Here is a 21,606-nt window from a genome sequence, read left to right on the forward strand (position 1 = left end):
TTTAGCTTCTCTTATTTTTCTTCTGATGTAAGCCTGCATTTTTTTGTATTCATCTTTATTTCCTTTAATTAACCTTCTGCGTTCCATTAAGTGAAGGATTTCTGGAGTCATCCAAGATTTCTTCTTTGTTTCTTTGTTTGGTTTTAGCAGATCTTGTTTAGTTTTCTTAATTATTTCTTCGAATTGATTGATTTCTCGTTGGATGTTATTTTCTTCTTTTAGTTGCTTAACTTGATTGTTAATATATTCCCCCACTTGCTTTTTAACTTCCAGATGTTGCAGGGCTGTCATGTCGTAGTTAGGTCTAGACTTTTTCTTTATTGTCTTCAGTCTCACATCCATGACTCCCACTAAAGGTATGTGGTCAGATTCAATGTCCTCTCCTGGATATGTTTTGACAGATTTAAAACTGTTTCTGAATCTTCTATTTACCAATATATAATCTATCTGGTTTCTAATTACGTTATGGGGTTTATCTGCTGGTGCCTTCCATGTATACAATCTCCTCGGTGGTAGTTTATAAAATGTGTTTAGAACCACTAGCTTGTTATCTTCTGCGAATATTTCTAGTCTGTCACCTCTTTCGTTTTTGTGTCCTAACCCAAAAGGTCCGATTAGAGACGTTTTCCGTTCGGCCCCAAGTTTTGCATTGAAATCCCCCATTATGATGCTGACTTCGTGTTTAGGTATTCGTTCTAATATATCCTCTATGCTTTGGTAGAGAGTCTCTACTTCCTCGTCGTCTTTATCTGCAGTGGGAGCGTATATTTGTATTATGTTTACATTCACTGGATTGGCTCTTATTTGCAGTAGTATTACTCTGTTGGACACTGGGACAAAATTTAAAATTCATCTACTAATTTTTCTCGTTATTATCACACCAACTCCATGCTCTAGTTTTTCATCTAGTGACCCTGAGTAGAATATTCTGTGATCTTTTTTGTCAATGCTTCCTGTTCCGGGCCATCTCATCTCGCTTATTCCCATTATGTCAATGGTCATTCTTTCCATTTCCTGAATGGCATTGTCTATTTTTCCACTCCTTGCCATAGTTTTCACATTCCATGTGCAAATTTTTAAATATTGTGGATTTGCTGCTTTTTCTTTTTCATAGGTACTCATAACTGTCCCCCCCGGAGATCCGATTGGGGAACTTACTCCGGAATCGTATTTGGTTGTGAGCATTACCATATATGATTTTATACTAGGACTATTCAATGGAATCTTTAATGTAGTGGTTGTCCTCGGCCTTCTACATCCTTATGCCGTTGACCTCTACTGAGGTTCCTTCGACTTTAGGGCCAGTTTCCCAACCTTCGGACAAAAGAGTGCCCTGTCACTTACCAGCTCATCCGCCCGAAGCCGTTGGCCAGTAAGTGGGGGATTGCTTATACCGGCAATCGCTCGGTGGAATTTTCGCCATATCTGGCTACCCTCACTTAGTTTAGCCTGCAGACCAATGCAGTTGCCCGGGGTGTGGCACGTGGAGCCATAAGTGAGAGTTAGCTGTCTTATGAGGACCAGTTATCAAGAACCATCTCCCGTCTATGACGCTCGATGTGGTCGTTCCGATAAAAGGTGCTACCTCTATAACACAACTCTACACCCCGGTAAGACAAATAGGCTACATAAATAACGATGGTGTGACTGTTTAGATGGTACGAAGCATCAAAGAGGCAATTTGACCATTAAGACGAATGAAGAAGTATATTTTTTTTTTCAGAAATTTTTTAGCGTTAATTTAAATTGCATAGTTAAGCAAGTACACTTTTCGTATAAAATATTAGCTTCTATTTCTCCTCATGTTTTTAGAGTTTTTCTAGATTTTCGGTTAATGGACCAAAATCTCTAAAAACTGTTTCTGTTGTTCACCAGATCATGCATTGATGATAAGAAAATATGTATATTTGTCTTTAAAATCTGTCTTTATCAATATCAATAAAATTTGAAGACGAAAAAAAGAAAGACGAAAAAAATTTTTATTGATTATTTAAAAATGTCGGAATTTATGGATAATTTATTTTGAAATATTTTTAGATTTATTTAAAATTATAGAAAACTTTATTTTAATAAACAAAATTCAGCACATTTCACACAATTTTTAGTATCTACACATTCGTTTCTAAAGGGAAGTTCTCTCGAATTTTAGAAACTCGTATAATTTTCGCTACCCTCCCATCATTAAAAGTGACTTCTCTTCGTTCATACATAATTAAAAACTAACTATATACGATCGGTGTTTCATTGAAAACGACCGGGGCGGAGAGGATCACCCACAGATGGCGCATAAATCGTCTCAGACCTACTCGATGTCATCGTCAGGTCAGTTTCGGTTGTCAGTATACTAACACCTCTATTACGTGTGCGCCATATATCTAACTTGGACATTTTTCCTAATTGTGTCCTGTATGAATAATTATGAGAATGCTAACAATGTTGTCCGGTAAACTGTAGTCAAAGTGGAAATTTGGATTTAAATTACAGCACGTTTGAGTCGTAGGTAAAGCAATAATGCTAAAGCATCTCTGAATAAAACAAAGGTTTTTATATTTTACCCAGAGAATGCACAAACCAGCTCACAGTTTGTTAATATTAAAGTTTTACGGAGAGTGGAGTGGGCAACTTAATAAATAATAGTAACTTACCAATATATTCAAGTATAATTATGTACACTCAGATGCAAAAAAATGCAACGGAGAAAATTTTGGTTAAATTCAAAGTATTTCAATTTTTTTATTTTTAGCCCTATTTTGATGATTTTTTCAGCACGCTCTGTATAAATTTATAAACTTTAATTTGGTATGGTCAGTTTTTTCATAAAATGTTATATTTGACTTAGTGTACAGGGATAACTAAAACGTGGTTTTATTATCCTAACTTTGAAACATCCTGTGGAATACTTCCATTTGCGAATTTTCGTAAAACTTTATTTTTCGGTTGCACCCATGTCTCCTAAGCATTATTTTTTTTGTTTAATGGCAAAATATGCCTTTTTTTTATTTTTTAGAGCCAAATGAATTTGCCACCTACAATCTAGGACTTTTTAATTATGATTATTTTTGAGTTATTTTGTAATACGACGACGAGGTGGCTTTGGTGACTGTCATCATTATGTCATATTGACACTTAAATTTTGTTAACCTATGATTGATCATGGTTCTTAGTGTCGAAGATTGTGCGAAAGCCGTTGCCCTGGTTGAAGATGGGCGAAATTATGAATATGTGGCTAGAGTACTACACACTCATCGCTCTTCCATCGAAAGGATAGTGGAACGTTTTATACGAACTGGAACAAACAAGCGTAAAGCGGGAAGTGACAGGAAGTACAAAACCACCGCTTTAGATGATCGTTTTATACGAGTCAACGCTTTGCGGGAAAGTCGTTTAACAGCGGTGTAAACAAGAAATCAGCTTTAAGAGGCCAGAGACAATAATGTAAGTGTATTTATAGATCGTCGAAGATTACATAAATTTGGTTTGCAAAGTTGCAGACCAGCAACTGGGCCCAAATTACTTCCACGGCACAGAGTGTGGCTGGACTACAATTTTCCAAGGAACATTATATTGCAATTGCTTTTACAATCTAGGACAATGGAGTCATGTTCTTTTTACGGATGAGTCGAGATACTATCTACACTCATCATATCGGAGAGAACGAGTATGGTGTCGAACTGGAGAGAGATTTGCGGAGTGCGCTTTCAGTTCCCGTGTTAGCCATGGAGGGCGTTCGGTTATGGTATGGGCAGGAATATCCCGAGAGGCGAACACTGAATTGGTATTTATTGAGGGTTCGTTGACTGCACACTGGTATATAAATCGGCGATGATTTTCATTAATGCACTCCACTGACCCCACTCTGCAATGTGTGTCACGCAATATTTAGAGGAAGTTGGTATTAATAAAATAAACTGGCCAGCATGTTCGCCAGATCTGAACCCAATAGAGCACGTTTCGGACATGCTTGGTAGAAATATTAGAGGTCGCGAAGTCGTACCAGCCTTAATTAACGAACTTCGCTTGGCTCTAGAAAAGGAATGGCAAAATATCCAGCAAGATGATATTCGCAACCTCATATACAGTATGAGCCGACGTGCACAGGCAGTTATAGATGCTAGGGAAGGCAATACAAAGTATTAAGTTATTTCTTAGTAGTTTTTCTTTGTTACTTGCGTACTTACATAGGTTAAGTTAAATTTAAGTTTTTTTTTATGATTTGTTTTTATTGTTCATTAAAACCAATAATGCTCAAATAAGCGGCTTTCTGTTAAAAAACAAAGTTTGTCAAAATTTTTCGTGAATTGAACAAATCTTTTTAAATATTTTTTGATGTGATAAAAATTAGTAACCATAAACCAAATGTGTTGGCTACTAATTCTGCTACTACCAATTTCGTACAAATCATTTATATTTAAAAAAAAATTCGAAAATAAATACATACTTTTAAATCACCTTTCATCGACAGGAAATCCGCTATTATCAAACTTTTGTGCCACATAACACATATCAGTGCATCTTTTTTGCTTTCGCAATAAGCATGGTGGATATCAGGAATATCATTGTAGGCTGAAGGATCTCTCGGCAAACCGAAATCGGGAGTATGTGGTTGTATGCAGGATCTCATACTGAACTGTTCAGCAAATTCATTGTTTTTTATTTGCTAAACCTCAATCGTATTGAACGTTCGCATTAGGGGAGGTAGGTATTAAATATGCTCGAAACTGCAGTATCACGTATTTACCCTTTTCAGTGAATATATCTACTTTACGTTGCAATTGCGGTTGTAAAGTATCATTTGCTATTTACAGTCTGCGTTTGGTATATGCGAAAATCATCAATTGTTGTGTGTGGAAGTCTTTGTTAGAAAATATAATATGTAATGCATTTTAATTAATATTCGTTTTTTATTTTTAATAAAACTGAACAATATACTAAATATATTGTGAAATATTGCTAACACTAATAATAATTGCTGGCTAATTTAAAATTTAGATATAAAATAATATGTGAAGAAAATCGCGAATTAAAATTTTGTATAGTAAGGACGATAAATATACGAAAATGGTTGCGTTTCGATTTAATTTTAGTCTCTTACCACTCCCTAACACGTGTTTCTGGGTCTACCCGTCATCAGAGAGAGTTTGTAAGAAGACTCAATTCAAATCAAAACTCACCGACTACTCTGGCAATTATAGAAGAAATAATTACCAGAGACATCTAGTGAGAAAAGATGAAGTTAAATGTGTCGATAGCAATTAAATCTGATAGCCCCAGAAACACGTGTTAGGGAGTGGTAAGAGACTCAAATCAAATCGAAAAGCAACTATTTTCGTATATTTATCGTCCTTACTCGACGTAATGAGTACAAGAATGATGGTAATTTATATGGGTAAATTGTTGATGTATAGTGGAATATAAATATTCCCAGCATCGCTCTTAATGGCTTGATTAAGCGTGAGTATACAATTTACTTTAATTGCTAGACACATTTAACTTCATCTTTCCTCACTAGATGTCTCTAATAGCATACTCTGGTAATTATTTTTTCTATAATTGCCAGAGTAGTCGGTGCGTTTTGATTTGGTTTGAGTGTTCTTACAAACTCTCTCTGATGACGGGTAGATCCAGAAACACGTGTTAGGGAGTGGTAAGAGACTCAAATTAAATCGAAACGCAACCATTTTCGTATAAAATTTTGTCATTTATCTATGTTTTACAATGTTTTTAAAACTTTTTTGCCTCTTAATATTTTTTCGATAAGCTTGTTTTTTTCGAGATAAGGCTTCTTTTTTATTATGTTTCAAAAATTCTGTAATTGGCTATATAACACTACTTGTTGTTGCTAAGGATACTACATATGTATTAAATAGTAGCATCAGTAATACATAATTACATATTGTCAGTAATAATATTGTTCTGAAGCTATTCTCTTGTGGCATTTTAAAGTAATTACTATTTTAATGGGAATAAGCCACAATTGAAGGTTAAAGTAAGTTTAATGACGTTTCAATTTCCACTTCGGAAATCATTCTCAAAATACAAACATTAATACAATAAACAAATTTTGTTTTTTGTTACTTGGTGAAAAATTCTTCCAATAATTTAATTTTATCTGACTCATTTATATTTACAATTCAGACATATATTATACATTTTAAAGTAGACGACTTAAAAATGATATTGCGGATATTGCTGAGTTGCGTTCCTGGGACGACTTTATTGTAAGATAGTCCATTCGATTACATGAAATCAACTTTAACTTGAGCCGTCAGTAAAAAATCATAGCATGTAATTTGCCTTTAAAAAGACAACCACATGCCATGATGACAGTAAAATTTTCCTGATAGTGATTCCATAGTGAATCATGAGAAAAAAACCAGGAAGAAAATCTCATAATACTATCCCGACATGGTAAGTATTTGGTCGTGCATTTAGTTTACTTTTAATAAAAACCAAATTCTGATTTTATGAATTTGTTATTTAAAAACATAAATGATGTATCCTCGATATGTTACTGACTTACTAATACTGGTATTTTTCTTTTATTAACTTCCTCTTTTAATTTACGACACAATTGGTCTCATTTAGCATAATTAGAGCCGCTTCTTTGATTTTTCTCTTTTTACCATCCGTTTTTTTTAGGATTATACTTGAATCATTCCATTGAACTCTATGTTCATTATCCCATGTGTGTTAATATTCTCCATTTTTAATATAAGATTATTGTTTACTTATTCTAAGATTTATTGGCCTTGATGTTTCACCTAAATAAAACTGATCGCATTCACAAGGTATTTTATAAATACAATTCTTTGTCCTTTCTTGTGCATTTTTAGGTTTAGTTTTAGACAAAATAGATCTCAATGTGTTTGTTGTTTTGAATGTTGTTGAAATGTTGAATTTATTTCCTATCCTTTTAAGTTTTTCTCATAATCCTTTTATATCTAGTATTGTTAGTTTTCTCGTATTATTCCTTGTGTATGGTGTAGAATCTCGTTCTAAGTTGTTCTGATCTGTTCGGTCGATTGTTAAAAATTCCTTATTTTTAAACAATAAAGAATAATCATTTATTAATAAAACAGATGTTAACAAATGTTTTGCGTCCAGGAACAAATTTTCGTTAAAACAAGCAATTTTGGCTCTATCGGTTATTTTTTTTTAGTTCTGTGTTGACTTTGAAAATCATTGTCACTAGCTTCTATGGAGAAATGAATCAAGCAAATTGTTTACCGTGGTTTGAAAATCAACTATTAAAAAGTTTGTCTACACCATCCCTAATTATATTACACTAAATGATGTAGGCTATAAGTCGTAATAAAGGTTTGTTGTTTATTGTTTAGTCCTGACCTTATTAATTGACATTAAGTGCACGATATTTAATATTTCTTTCCCTACATGACCGGATATTTAATCTAACGTGTAAGCTATTAGGACATTTTAGCATCCAAATTAAAAGCTAAAAGTGGCTTCCTATCGCCGGCGTCCATAGTCCGCAATAAAATATGAGCCGTTGTGCTTTTTAAATAAAATAATGTGCGCAAATAACAGCCGCCGCCAAACGTGGCAATAAGCTTAAAGCAGATTAAGCCAATGTAAACAATTCATTTGCAACCAAAGTATATTTTGGTGTCAGAGGGCCACATGTATAAGCGATATCAGTGTCATTTTGAAAAATTGCCAACGGTCGTCATTTGTTTGCTTTTGACTCGCTGGTTTCATATACTCATGACATGTGAAATATTTGTCGCAGTATATAATTCTTCTTTTAGATTGGGGTATAAAAATTTTAATTTGTGAAGCTAATTGCTAATAAAAAAAGTGCCGAGTAAGAGAGAACATGAATTAGTGTCGATAAAACCTCAACGAGCAAAAGTTATTGACCTTTATATTTGTTATACATTATAAGTAGTAAATATTGCATATGTACTAGGTTTCAATAAAATAAAGTTTATCAGGATCAATTGACTGCTAAGTAATTAGAGAAATAATATTGTAATTAAAAAAAGATACAACTTTATAACGGCACTTTTAAAAGCACATTCCTTCTAGCCATATTTAGCAATATGTCGGTTATAAAAGTTTTCGGCAATTTCCCGTATTAATTCAAGAGCATTGAAAATACAGTATGGTGGCAGATGTAATGTTTTATGGCCCTATTGTTGTGCTTAATCATCAACAATGTGTTTTGGATATGCTTTGTTTCTAAAAGTAAATATTGATAGCCTGAACTAAACTCTTATTGGGTGTACTTATTGCGCAACAATCTGCAAAAGCTCGTTTTTCAACATTGTCTCATTAAAAGGCAGTTTATTGTTAGTTAACCAATCTTTTATTTTAATATTAGTTGAAGACATTTTTGGTGCTTTTTCTAACAACATGCTATGGTATGGAGCGTTATCCATTATAATAAGAGATTGATCAGACAAACTTTTTAATAAATGATGTTCAAACAACGATAAACAATTTGCTTGGTTCATTTCTCAATGGCAGCTAGTGATAATGTTTTTCAAAGCAACACAGGAACAAAAAAAAATATAAAACCAAAAAATCGACAATGCCTTTAGAATCCCTAATGCAACCAATAAAAAAATTAGTCATTCCCATAAAACATATATTAACCTCCGAGGAAACAGTTGATTTATTTGTAAACATTCAATGAGACAAAGTGGACAATTAAACTTTTATAAACATTTATAAAACCGTGAAAATATCAAATGCCCAACAGAGTTCAATAAATCGTTCTATCTATCTATACAACCCTTGCTGTCCAATTTTGGACATAGGCCTCCTCTTCCTTCTTCCACGTCTCTCTATTGTAGGCAGTTTGTATCCACTTCGGGACTGCTTGTTTCTTCAAGTCATCTGACCATCTCATTTGTAGCCTTCCTCTTTTTCGTTTGTAACTATATGGTCTCCAGTGTATAATCATCTTATTCCATCTGTCGTCTTTCTGTCTTATGGTATGTCCAGCAAACTTCCACGTAAGTTTTGCTATCTGCGTAAATACAATTGGTCACTTTTGTTTTGTTGCGGATTCAAGTATTTATTTTCTTGTCTGATAGCCTGGTGTTCAGCATTTGCCTTTTCATGGCTCTTTGGTCTTTGCTATTTTTTCCATCTTTTCCTTTGTAAACGTCTAAGTTTGAGAACCGTAGGTGAGAACAGGAAGTATACATTGGTTGAAGACTCTTGTTTTTAAATATTGGGGGTATTTTCTATTTTTTAGTATATAGGAAAGTTTTCCGAAGGATATCCAAGCCAACCGTATCCTTCTCTTTATTTCTCCTATCTGTTTTTCTTTATTTAATTTAACTAGTTGTCCCAAATATACATATTCTTTTATTTGTTCTATAGTTGTTTGTGCAATTGTAATTATAGAGCGATTGCGAAAGCCGTTCTGATGAGGCCTATTGGGCCGAAATACGTATAAGCGGATGCGCAAGCGCCCTGTACGTGAAATTAAATCTTAACTGTCTTTTCCTTTTTATTTCGATATACTCTGTACGAGTACTAGAAACCAATTCGCTAATAATTTTGCTTAGTTGAGGAGATATGTTGTGGAATGCAACTTTTAGATTCCCCATGTCTCTCTTAACATCTTTATCAACGTCTGTTTTGCCTTGCAATTCTTAGAAGGCACAGATTAAAGCGGAATTCTTGAATTTGGTTTCGAAAATTAGTCTACGATTTTAATATAATAGAATAAAAATATGCTTTATTGTCACTAAAAATTGTACAATTTTATGGACAGCTATAGCTGCATGAAGAGTTGAAATATTAGAGTTCCTCCAGGTAATACTGGTATCATCATCAAAAAGAAAAAAATTTTCATCGATTATTAAGTTAGTGATCTCATTTATAAAGCTAAGGACAAGTAGAGGACCCAATATTGAACATTGTGGTACTCCACATACAATGCTTTTGTGACTAGAGTCAAAATCATTTGCTCCAACTAGTTATTTCCTATTCCTCAAGTAAGATTGGAACCAATTCAAAGAAATACCTCAAATTCCGTAGACATTTAGTTTGTTTTTTATTAAAATGTCGTGATGTCATATCAGATATTAGTATTATTGTTCTGAAGCTATTTTCTTGTGGCATTTTAAATTAATTACTATTTAACTGGGAATAAGCCACAATTAAAGGTTAAAATACGTTTATTGACGTTTCAATTTCCACTTCGGAAATCGTTCTCAAAATACAAACATTAGTAAATTAAACAAATTTTGTTTTTGTTACTTAGTGAAAAATTCTTCTAATAATTTAATTTTATCTGACTCATCTATATTGACAATTTGTAGTACCATGAATTCTCCTTGTAGTGAACTATCAAAATTTTTATTAAATATTTTAAAACCAATTGCAAATAAAAATGACACATTTATAAAAAATACACAACATTTTTTAAATAAATTATCAAATATTGAATTTAATTCAAATAATACTTTAGTAAGTTTTGACATAAATAGTTTATTTATGAATGTGCCATTAGATAAGACTTTAAATATAGTCAAGACAAAATTAGAGAGTGATGATACATTGGCAACTAGAACAAGACTAAATATATCAGCTATAATGGAGTTAATAACAGTATGTACTGATAATACATATTTACAACTAAATAATGAATTCTATAAACAAAGTTTTGGACTAGCAATGGGCTCTAGTTTATCTCCATTATTAGCCGATATATTTATGGAAGATTTTGAAACAAATATTATTTCTAAACAAAATTTAAAACCCTCAGTATGGTGGAGATATGTAGATGATGTATTCTCAATATGGCCTCATGGATCAGAGTTGTTGGACACATTCCTAAATAATATAAACGATAAAGAAGAGACAATAACATTTACCATGGAAAAGGAATATAATAACACATTACCTTTTCTGGATGTTTTAATCTCTAAGAACGATACTGGATACGAAACTCAGGTGTATAGAAAACCAACACACACCAACAGATATTTAAATTTCAAATCAAATCACAATATTAATATTAAAAAGGGAATCATTAAATCCTTATACGATAGAGCCAAAATTACTTGTTCTAACGAAAATTCGTTCTTGGAGGAGAAACATTTGTTAACATCTGTTTTATTAAAAAATGATTATCCTTTATCGTTTATAAATAAGGAATTTTCAACAATAGAACGAATAGAACAAAACAACTTAGAACGAGATCCTACAACATATACAAGGGATAATACGAGGAAAATAACAATACCATATATAAAAGGATTATCGGAAAAGCTTAAAAGGATAGGAAATAAATTCAACATTTCAACAACATATTTTGTCCAAAACCAAACCTAACAATGAACAAGAAAGGACAAAGAATTGCATTTATAAAATACCTTGTGAATGCGATCAGTTTTATTTAGGTGAAACATCAAGGCCATTAAATGTTAGAATAAGTGAACATCAATCCTATATTAAAAATAGAGAATTTGATAGATCTCAAATATGTAAACATGCATGGGATAATGAACATAGGGTTCAATGGAATGATTCAAATATAGTCCTAAAAGAAACGGATGGTAAAAAGAGAAAAATCAAAGAAGCGGCTCTAATTATGCTAAATGAGACCAATTGTGTCGCGAATTCCTCGGCAGAATGTAGTAGGATCTGGTTACCCATATTGAAAGAGGAAGTTATTAAAAAGAAAATACCAGTATTGGTAAGTCAGTAACATATAGAGAATACATCATTTATATTTTTTAAATAACAAACATATAAAATCGGAATTTGGTATTTATTGAAGGTAAAATAAATGCAAGATCAAATACTTACCATGTCGGGATAGTATTATGAGGTTTTTTTCCTGGTTTTTCCCTCATAATTTACTATGGAATCACTAACAGGAGAATTTTTACTGTCATCATGGCATGTATTTGTCTTTTTAAAGACGAATTACATGTTATGATCTTTTCTGACGGATATTCTCAAGTTAAAGTTGATTTCATGTAATCGAATGAACTATCTTATAAGTAAAGTCGTCCCAGGAACGCAACTCAACAATATTGGCAATATCATTTTAAAGTCGTCTACTTTAAAATGTATAATGTATGTCTGAATTGTCAATATAGATGAGTCAGATAAAATTAAATTATTAGAAGAATTTTTCACTAAGTAACAAAAACAAAATTTGTTTAATTTACTAATGTTTGTATTTTGAGAACGATTTCCGAAGTGGAAATTGAAACGTCAATAAACGTATTTTAACCTTTAATTGTGGCTTATTCCCAGTTAAATAGTAATTAATTTAGGATATTAGTATTGTATTAAAACAAGTGTCACATTTAAGTAGTAAACAAATAGTGAAACTTTAGAAAACATAAAGTAAAAGCAGTAACAGCAGATACTTAAAATGTTCGTTAAAACTTTGCAATAAATTTTGCAACATGCCCCAATTCTTCTTATCTTTACGATAATCCTATCTTTTAATTCCTGAATATTAGTAGTTTTTTTTATAATCTACTAATGGGAAATTTTCTAGGATTCATATCGGGTGATCGTGGGGGCCATTCGATTAAACGGCTCCTTCCAATCAATTTTCTGGAAAACACATTATTTAGATATAAGCTAACCTTACGCGCATAAAGAGCTAGAGCTCCATAATGTTGCTGACCAATACAGTTATTTAAGGTATTTTCATTGTATGGAAGTTTCAAATAACGAAACTCTTAAAAAAAACTTGTCGCCTATTGTTTCCCCAATTAAGTTTTTATGTAAAGAGAATTGTTATGTGACCAGTATTTACAATTACTCTGATTTACGTTTCCCTTAATATCAAAAGAGCCGCTTCAGAAAACATAAGATTATTTAAAAAATTTGATTGTTTGTCCATTATATATAGTACATTAGGTTAGATAATATTCTGACTTTTACCAAGGTGCATAATATAGGAGCAGATAACCAAGTGATCATTTTAATATACTGTTTTACCAACCAAACTTGTCTTTCAATTAAGACGTTAAAGAAACTTGAATACCTCAAATAAACAGAATGAAAATATCAAGTTTTCCAATGATAATACTTTCAGGTATGTATTAAGATTCATATTTACTAATTAGGTTTAAATACATAAAATTTGCCGTTGTAGTATGCACCATACACTTCCCCCAACCAAACAACAAAAACACCCTAGTTTAGTGACCAAAGTGCGAAGCCGGCATGACTTATTAAAACCCTATTAACTAGCAGGTAGAAATTATAATGAAGTGGTTAATAATTGATAGCATGTGTATGATGCTCTCTACACCACGAAATGGGACAATTTCACAACTTGACGAGCTAATTTCGCAAATTTTCCAAATTAAAATTGACTCATATTGGATATTTGTACCAGACAACGCGAATTTAATTTCGTGATTTGCACTCCATAGAGATGTTTCCAAACTGCAGTGATTAAATTTTAAATGATTATTAGATATAACCATTTCCCTTAAATTTAAATAAGTAGATCTGATTAACACTTTTACATAATTTTGTTTAATACTATTGCAAAGGTATTCGCAATATATGAAAAAACCACACATTGATAAGAAAATGATTGCTGAAATAGCTAAAGAAAAACACAAAAACACAAGTAAAAACTATGGAAAACGTAAGTAAAAAAAAACTAATGGAGAGGTCTCAGTATTGTGCAAAAGGGAACTAGAAAAAAGCATAAAATTGAAAGCAAATATAGGTAAATAGGAATCTGAAGCTATAAAATCATTAAAAGAAGATAAGTCCATAATGATCTTACCAGCATAGACACAATTCAATACCAGGAGAAAATTCAAGAACTAGTCACAAATGAACCATTATACTAAAGTATGAATGAACCCAATCAAATTCTTGGAGAACACAGTATACAAAACATCTAAATTTAAATAGTACCTGACAGACTATCAAAGAAGATCATTAATACCCTATTACAGTAGGACACAATACCTATACGAAATTCCAAAAATAGATACAGTCAACATATCCCTCAGAACAATTTACAGCAGCGTGAATTGTCCTTGTAACCAACTGTTAAAATTACTTCTAGATATACCATTCCCATACAATACGAACAATTTTATATAGAAATCACATTTCCTGTATAAACTAGCAGAAACAGATTAAAACTTCAACAATATGCTAGTGAGATTTATTCTTTTCAAAACCAAACCCAACAACTTAGAGAACAGATCAAAGAACTGAATTTTTAAAATACCTGGTGAATAATTTTTAATTAGGATAAACTTCAAGACTCATTGATCTTTGTGAAACATTACAGCTTAAAATAATGAATAGATTTTATCAGCATAAAAATATACATAAATTTACCTGGGAACAACCAAAGAAAAAGATAAAATCTATAATCGACTATCTCATCCAACCAGAAAACAAAAGGCTCCAAACAAATGACCTAAGGGTGTATCGTGGTGCCGAATGCGGATCTGACCACTATATGGTGGTCGCAAAAATAACCATACACTACAGGAAAGTAACCAAGAACAATATTGAATAGGAGAATGTAGCAGCTTCCACAAAGATAAGATATAATATTGATAGCCTCAAATAAGAATCAGTACAATTCCTCTACAAACTTAGACTAGCCTCAAAACTAACTTACTTAACCCGAAGAGAAATAGCCGAAAAAGAATATTAATATATGAAAAATTGCATTCATCAGGTGGCCAAAGAGGCATTGGGGTACGAAGAAGCTGTCAGGCGACCAAAGCGGCATAGGGGTACGAAGAAGCTGACAAAAGAAAAAATCCTGAGTGGTGGAACGAAGAAGTAGGAAAATTAATTAAAGACAAAAAAAAAGCTTATCAAACATGGCTATCCACGAAAGACTCAAAAGACCGCAGAATTTACAGCAGACTCAACAGGGAAGCAAAGAAGGAAGTGACTAAAAGAAAAAACGAAATGTGGGAAGAGAAATGTGAAGAGATGGACCGATGCTTAGGAGGAACCAAAGTGACACAAGCTTGGAAATTCATAAAAAATATTAGAAAAGAAAGAAAAGATGAGTGAAATATAAACCTGATTCAAAATAAAAAGTGGGAAAAATATTACGAAACGCTATTAACAGAAAGTAGGCACGAATTTATGGAAAGACCTGACCATATCTCAATGACAGAAAACTCAGAGGTGCATAAGATAAACAAAAAAGAACTGAAAAAAGAATTGAAACAAATGAAAAATGGAAAAACACCCGGGCCTGGAGACATTCCCATCGAATTGGTGAAACATGGACCGGATGCTCTTTTGGAAAGCTTAGTGAATATTTTTAATAAATGCTTAATTGAAGGCCAAACGATTCCAGACGATTGGAATTTGGCCCACATTAGCCCCATTTATAAAAAGAGAGACAGAAAAGAATGCGGAAATTATAGAGGCATTAGCGTAAATAGCTCGCTGGGAAGGTTATATGGTCGTATATTGAAAAGAAGAATAGAAGAGGAGTATAAAGAAATTGAAGAACAAAGCGGCTTCAGAGCAGGAAGATCGTGCGTGGACAACACATTTACCCTTCAACAAGTAATTGAAAAACGAACAGCTCGAAACCTCCCTACGCATCTGGTATTTTTAGATCTGGAATAGGCTTATGATGCAGTTCCTTTAAAACTCTTATTTAATGTCTTGAAAACGGACCTTAGTAAAACATATCTAACAGCAATACTGAACATCTATAAATGTCCTCAAAGCACTGTAAAACAGGAAATATTTTCTCAAGGGTATTTACAGTAACGAAAGGTTTGAGACAAGGATGTTGTCTTTCCCCCACCCTATTAAAAATATATATCCAAGAAGCGCTGCACCAGTGGAGACAAAAATGTGCGGGAATGGGGTTGAAGCTTAACAACCATTATCTGACAACACTGTTCTTTGCAGATGATCAAGTACTAATTGCAAGCTGTGAAGAAGATGCAGATTATATGCTTAGAAAGCTCAAAGATGAATACGAAAAATGGGGGATGAGTATGAATATGTCTAAAACAGAATATATGCGAATAGGCAATGAAGATGAAGACCCGGATTTGGAAATTAGACAAATGAAAAGGTGCTACGAATACAAATATTTGGGAAGTATTATCTGCAGTAAAGGAACAACGGAACGAGATATAGACTATAGAGTGCAACAAGGCAGGAAGAGTGTTCAAATTCTGAATTCGATACTTTGGTCCAACAAAGCTACTATGAGAACTAAAATGACTATCTACAAAGTAATTGTAGAGCCCATCCTTACATATGGAGCAGAATGTTGGCAAATGACAGTAAAAGGAAAGAAAAAAGTTGACACGGTTGAAATGGACTACCTAAGAAGAGCTTGCCGTATATCAAGAGTAGAACGTATACCTAATTCTGAAATTAGAAGAAAAACAGATAGAGTACGTACAACTTCTGAAAGAAGAGAAACTAGACAGTTAATATAATATGGACACGTACAGAGGATGGGCGACAACAGAGTGGCAGGAGGTTCAGCTTTTACGTAGAAAATTATGTAAATGAGCTATTATCATTACTATGAGAGCAACTTTTCGGGACTTAATGACAGACTTTCGAAGTACTCTGAATATTGTTGAAGTAATGCCAAATACATTCTCCACAACTCTACGTGCTCGCGATAACCTATAATTAAAGATTCTCTGAACTGACCCTTTATTATGAATGCCAGAAAATGGTTTCATTAGCCTTTCGCTTAAAGCAAATGCCTCATCAGCAACGAAAAATTACGTAATTTCGCGTTGTCTTCCATTCAAGGGTTCTGCTTTAGGAAAACTCAACCAATTATTCTGCAAGTTGTTGTGCAAAGAACAATTCTTGAATATTCCACCAACAGAAATTCGTCCTCGACCACCAGCGTCAACATAAAGAAAATTATAATTAGTATCAACCAATACAAGCAAGACTATACTGAATGTTGATTTATAATTTGATTTTAAGTATTCGCTGCCCGTTTCCCAGTATCATTATACAGTTTAGCCACGTTCAACCATTTCTCGGATGTTATCAGTATCTGCAAAATATAAGTCGTGTAGCAACTTATACAATTTTTTTTAGATGGAGACAATAGGTAAAGTAAATGAGAATTTGGGAGAAGTTAATCTTGATATTCCTAAAGATATAATAGAAGCAAAAGAGACTTTTGAAAGTCAATGTTGATCAATCAGACTATGACAGCACAGGAAACTGTTCAAAGAAGACCAGATAAATTCGCTACTCTAGCCCATACTTCGAAGAATCCGAATCCGAAAGAAAAGAGGTGCTGATTATGAAAAGTTAGACGCCGCATTTGCAGTACTAACTAAAGTTGCAAAAGCCCAAGAAGATTCAGATTGTAGTGAATATACTATCTTTGGGAAGCTGCTGCCATCTAAACTAAAAAGTATTCCAATACTACAGCGTGAATTGTCCAAGAAAAAATAATGGCTGTTTTATTTCAAGCAGACAGAGGAACATTTGAACAACATACACAAGGCCCTACTCCCTCAGGACATTCTAACAATTCTTCTATATCTATATATACCAATCCAATACCTCACTCATCTGCATCCCAATTTTCATCGCAATCTTTCCAAACGACCCCCCCCCCTATTTCATGCCAACATATATAGAGTCCCAAGCCAATGGTTCCAATTCAATTTCCCCAACCATATTCTCTATAGATATGCCCAGTTTGTACTTGAATTAAATCAGTACTGAACATAATTATAGATAAAATTCAAATAGTAAATGAGACATATAATTACCTGAATGTTTTTTTGCAACCCTTCGACTATAGCTCCACATACTTCCGGAATTATTACACTTATAAATTGTTTCGAGATCTTCAAAAGGTATTGTAAACTAGTGAAAGAATCTACAGTCGCCAAAAAACGGATCGTGACAGCTAACCGTTCTTGAACAGAGATAGATTTTTTCCATTTTGTGTCTCACTGATCGACTGAAATTTCAAATCCAAAAGTAAGTGATTGCCACCATATTTCTCCATACTTTTATATATTTGTGTTTACCACCACCTTCTTTCACGAGTATTTTTTGTTTTATTAACTGAATAATGTTGTTCTGAAGCTATTTTCTTGTGGCATTTTAAATTAATTTATATTTAAATGGGAATAAGCCACAATTAAAGGTTAAAATACGTTTATTGACGTTTCAATTTCCACTTCGGAAATCGTTCTCAAAATACAAACATTAGTAAATTAAACAAATTTTTGTTTTTTGTTACTTAGTGAAAAAATTCTTCTAATAATTTAATTTTATCTGACTCATCTATATTGACAATTCAGACATACCTTATACATTTTAAAGTAGAAGACTTTAAAATGATATTGCCAATATTGTTGAGTTGCGTTCCTGGGACGACTTTACTTATAAGATAGTTCATTCGATTACATGAAATCAACTTTAACTTGAGAATATCCGTCAGAAAAGATCATAACATGTAATTCGTCTTTAAAAAGACAAACACATGCCATGATGACAGTAAAATTCTCCTGTTAGTGATTCCATAGTAAATTATGAGGGAAAAACCAGGAAAAAAACCTCATAATACTATCCCGACATGGTAAGTATTTGATCGTGCATTTAGTTTACCTTCAATAAACACCAAATTCCGATTTTATATGTTTGTTATTTAAAAAACATAAATGATGTATTCTCTATATGTTACTGACTTACCAATACTGGTATTTTCCTTTTAATAACTTCCTCTTTCAATATGGGTAACCAGATCCTACTACATTCTGCCGAGGAATTCGCGACACAATTGGTCTCATTTAGCATAATTAGAGCCGCTTCTAGGAATCACTAACAGGAGAATTTTACTGTCATCATGGCATGTATTTGTCTTTTTAAAGACGAATTACATGTTATGATCTTTTCTGACGGATATTCTCAAGTTAAAGTTGATTTCATGTAATCGAATGAACTATCTTATAAGTAAAGTCGTCCCAGGAACGCAACTCAACAATATTGGCAATATCATTTTAAAGTCTTCTACTTTAAAATGTATAAGGTATGTCTGAATTGTCAATATAGATGAGTCAGATAAAATTAAATTATTAGAAGAATTTTTTCACTAAGTAACAAAAAACAAAAATTTGTTTAATTTACTAATGTTTGTATTTTGAGAACGATTTCCGAAGTGGAAATTGAAACGTCAATAAACGTATTTTAACCTTTAATTGTGGCTTATTCCCATTTAAATATAAATTAACTGAATAATGCATAAGAATGTAGGCTGCTGCAGCAACCTCAATCTTGCAGATGCGGATTCAATTCAGTTACTGATGGAACACCAAAATGTTTGACGTCCTCCTATTGATGGCCCCCAGACAATAGCTTTATTCATTGCATTGGATACTATTGGCTCTTAACTTTCCTGTACGGAGACTTCAGAATGTTGGGCAATGACAGATTCTATAGCAGCATCAACATGTTCTCCGAAATTCGTATATTCTTTTTCTTTACTGGTGGACGCCGATACATATTGTCTCAACGGTTTGGTATTTCCAGCCACACGTTTGCAATGTCACTAGAATCATTTCTTTGGTACTCGTCCGAAAGATACTTGTCGCCAAACTCATCCGATTCTTCGTCTGACAAAATTTCTTACCAATATTTTTTAAGTTTTCGTTGCTCTTTCTCATACGACTGCTTTTTACCGCTCTAATCCAAGTACTGACAAGAAAAACGCAAGACACAGCGACAGCGCCTTCGCTTGTTAGATTTGCCGACACGTTATCAACAGGAAGAGATAAGTCAAGCCGTAATGCCACGTTGGACTCTCATAGGAATTTTTTGATAAAAATCTTTCTGGTGGCCGCGAAACTTCAAAGTGGACTCACATTTTGAAAAATTTTAAACAAAATTTACACTTTAGAGTGTTAGAATTTGATTTGAAAACTTAAAGAAAGTAATAGAAATACTTAAAATATGGTGGCACTTAAACTGTTTGAGAATCATGTTTGTTTGTTAACACATGTTCTATTGTGAGGAATAATTATTCTCTGATTCATCTTCCAGAATACACTTTGCATATTACTTTATAATTTTTTATCAAATAATGTTTAAGTTATTATATATCAAGTTTATATTAATGACTTCACAAAACTGATTTAAATTTAATAAAAACGTGATTTCAACTTCTTTTGGAATGTTGTAGATGGTTGTTTGATAATAACGTAGTAGATCTGTAACTTTAGTAATTAAAGATTAATACAATTTGCTAAGACTTTTACATCCTCTTCGATTACGACGATATTATCCGCATCATAAACCGTGATAACATGATTAATTTATATTTTCTCTTAGGTATTACTGGCACAAGTGCTTAGCGTTTCTTTGCGACAAATTTTAAACAGAGCACACAGCCTTTTTATGCCTGCTGAGGGCCGTCTTGACCCACCCTAAGCTCCACATACAAACGTGCCGCAAGAAATATTTAATTCAATCCTTTGAGAAAATGGCGGCAGCAACGAAAAAACAAAAAGAGGTCGACAGGTGTGTGGGGGGCGGGCGCGGTATCGAGTATTGGCGGTGTCACAGCCAATGCCGAATGCGGCGCGGACTGGCCGCCACGTGCTTAGTGTATAAGACGGGACCGGATTTAGTTCTAAGAATTGGAAAAAGTTAAACATCAATTTGACTGCTTTGTAGGTATATTTACGTAAAAATTGTGACCTGTTGACGAAGCTGATATGGACGGATTCAAAATGAGTGGTCTCTACCACAGAAATACAGTAGAGCGTCGATTATCCGAACTAATTGAGGAACACAGGTGTTCGGAAAACCGATTTGTTCGGATAATCGAACTATATTGATTATTCTTCTTCAGGTTCCTTCTCCTATCGGAGGTTGGAAATCATCATCGCTATTTTAATTTTATTGGCGGCGCTTCTGAATAATTCTAATGAGCTTCAACCGAACCACTCTCTCAAATTTCTTAGCCAGGATATTTTGCGTCGTCCTGGGTTTCTCTTCCCTTGTATCTTCCCTTAATAATTAATCTAAGTAATACGTACTTCTCGCCCCTCATTATATGACCCAGATATTGAATCTTTCTAATTTTAACAGTTTTTATGACTTTACATTCTTTCTTCATTCTTTGTAATACCTATATATTAGTTACTTTTTTAGTCCACGATATTCTGTGGATTCTCCTGTAGCACCACATCTCAAAGGAGTTAAAGTATCACATAGATTAGATTAGATTATGTGAGGTCGTTAAGGCCATGCGGCCTCACCGCACTTCGACCTATAGAGATCTTTTGTGCATACCTTAATCTAGTTAAACTCTAGAATGCCAATACTTCTGATGAAGTTGATTAGCTTCCTAGGTGACTATGACTTGTTTCCTATGTCAGAGGACGCCAGACTGACCTCTCCTAGGAATTTTAGTTTTTTGCAGAACAGTGCTACGCAGTTGCATAGTATATGTTCTGCCGTTTCTTTTTCATTGTGACAGAAACGACACTTCTCACTATCTGATTTGCCCATCTTCTTGAGATGATATCTCAGAGGGCAGTGACCAGTGAGAAGTTCAGTGACCATTTTGATATCTTTTTTACTCATTTCGAGAAGGCGGTTTGTTGCAGTAGGCGACACTTTTATGAGCCT

The sequence above is a fragment of the Diabrotica undecimpunctata genome, chromosome 6 (genome assembly GCF_040954645.1).
Source record: "Diabrotica undecimpunctata isolate CICGRU chromosome 6, icDiaUnde3, whole genome shotgun sequence".
Taxonomy (NCBI): domain Eukaryota; kingdom Metazoa; phylum Arthropoda; class Insecta; order Coleoptera; family Chrysomelidae; genus Diabrotica; species Diabrotica undecimpunctata.